This window comes from Littorina saxatilis, linkage group LG17 (genome assembly GCF_037325665.1).
Source record: "Littorina saxatilis isolate snail1 linkage group LG17, US_GU_Lsax_2.0, whole genome shotgun sequence".
Lineage (NCBI taxonomy): Eukaryota > Metazoa > Mollusca > Gastropoda > Littorinimorpha > Littorinidae > Littorina > Littorina saxatilis.
In genome coordinates this window covers 50,621,316-50,623,656 of record NC_090261.1, presented here as the reverse complement: position 1 = coordinate 50,623,656, position 2,341 = coordinate 50,621,316, and positions in this window count along the sequence as shown.

Genomic DNA, 2,341 nt, shown 5'->3' with positions numbered 1-2,341 from the left:
GTATTCTGATAGTGTGTTCTGATCGTTTTGAGTTCTTGGTTAGCATGACAAACATTGAATTAGTGTTCAGAGAACAGACCAGGCCTTTTTGACTCACATGCGAAGCAAAAGTGAGTCTATGTACTCACCCGAGTCGTCCGTCCGTCCGTCCGTCCGTCCGTCCGGACGTCCGTCCGTCCGTCCGTCCGGAAAACTTTAACGTTGGATATTTCTTGGACACTATTCAGTCTATCAGTACCAAATTTGGCAAGATGGTGTATGATGACAAGGCCCCAAAAAACATACATAGCATCTTGACCTTGCTTCAAGGTCAAGGTCGCAGGGGCCATAAATGTTGCCTAAAAAACAGCTATTTTTCATATTTTTCCCATTTTCTCTGAAGTTTTTGAGATTCAATACCTCACCTATATATGATATATAGGGCAAAGTAAGCCCCATCTTTTGATACCAGTTTGGTTTACCTTGCTTCAAGGTCAAGGTCACAGGAGCTCTTCAAAGTTGGATTGTATACATATTTTGAAGTGACCTTGACCCTGAACTATGGAAGATAACTGTTTCAAACTTAAAAATTATGTGGGGCACATGTTATGCTTTCATCATGAGACACATTCGGTCACATATGATCAAGGTCAAGGTCACTTTGACCCTTATGAAATGTGACCAAAATAAGGTAGTGAACCACTAAAAGTGACCATATCTCATGGTAGAAAGAGCCAATAAGCACCATTGTACTTCCTATGTCTTGAATTAACAGCTTTGTGTTGCATGACCTTGGATGACCTTGACCTTGGGTCAAGGTCACATGTATTTTGGTAGGAAAAATGTGTAAAGCATGTGAGTCGTATGGGCTTTGCCCTTCTTGTTGTTTTATATTTCAAGGAAACATTTCAACCTTTGCCTTCAGCCATGGAAGTCATAAAATGACACGCGGTAATGTTATACTCGCGGTAGTGTGACACGCGGTAGTGTTATACTCGCGGTAGTGTCGTACTCGCGGTAGTGTCGTACTCGCGGTAAGTTCTGTTTCCGTACCCGCGACAGCGGCAGCGACAAAAGAAAACGCGCGCAAACGCGTGACGTGTTTCCGTACTTGCGTTTTAAACATGCGGTAAAATCTGTAAACTCCCGCGTTGCCGCGCGACAACGCGAAAAAATCGCTCCAGGACCCTTTCAAAAAAATCGCGTCGCTTGCCGCTTGTCGCGCCGCTAACGCGTCGCGCGTGTGGAAACACTCCTGGTCATTTTCTATGTGCTTGATTTTCGTCGCACCGCTGGAAAAACGCTATCGCGGGTACGGAAACACAACTTTAGTGTGAGACGCGGTAGTGGTACTCGCGGTAGTGACGCTCGCGGTAGTGACCAGCACCCGATCACTCCACATAAACGCTGGTTCTGGTTGCATTGTGCCGCTGACATACAGCTAATAGGATTTTTACACCCCCTATGGGTGTGTATAGGTTTCACTCGATGTGTTTGTGTTCGCAAGTAGATCTCAAGAATGAACGGACCGATCGTCACCAAACTTGGTGAACAGGTTCTATACATTCCTGAGACGGTCCTTACAAAAATTGGGACCAGTCAAACACACGGTTAGGGAGTTATTGGTGGATTAAAATTATACAAGGCCTGGTATAGACGGACACCCCCGTTGGTCAAAGGGAAATAACCATTCTCACTGCCACCAACTGAGAAGGTTATTTCCCTTTGACGGGGGTGTAGTTCCTATCGGAGGAATTTCTTGTTTTAATCCTTTTGTGGTATTGCTGATGATGCTGAACATGTATTTTACTAGTTTACCAATATGTATCTTTGACCCTGATAGCCTACGAAAACGGAGCAATCATGGCCCAACATTGGCCCAATGCTGAATTTATTGGCGCGGTGTTGAGCCTTAGTCGGGCCGTTGTCGTAGGCTGTCAGGGTTTATGTAGCCTTGTTCCATTGTATTCTGACTGTCATAAAGTAATTAATTTTAAGAGAAAGCAGTCATGAACACAAGGAGCTGGGAAAAGTTGCCTCTTACAACAAGCGTGGATAAAGACACATACTTGACACAGGCAAGTACTCTTTTTTTTTTCCAATCACCACTAGAAGTCCCTGGGCAGCATTTTGCTCTGAAAACTGAATCTCACATACGACAGGTGGATCTTTTATTTTAAAAATGTGCCAAATTGCATATCTCCAAGGCCTTAAGACTAAGAGTAGATATTGGGAAGGCCAGTTCAAGAAGGTGTGGGTGGATCAACACATAATTTGCTGGTATACTGGGAACCGTCCCAGAGATAAATAATGTTATATATTATTTGTGGCATAAACTAATAAAGTTAGTCTCTCTCTCTCT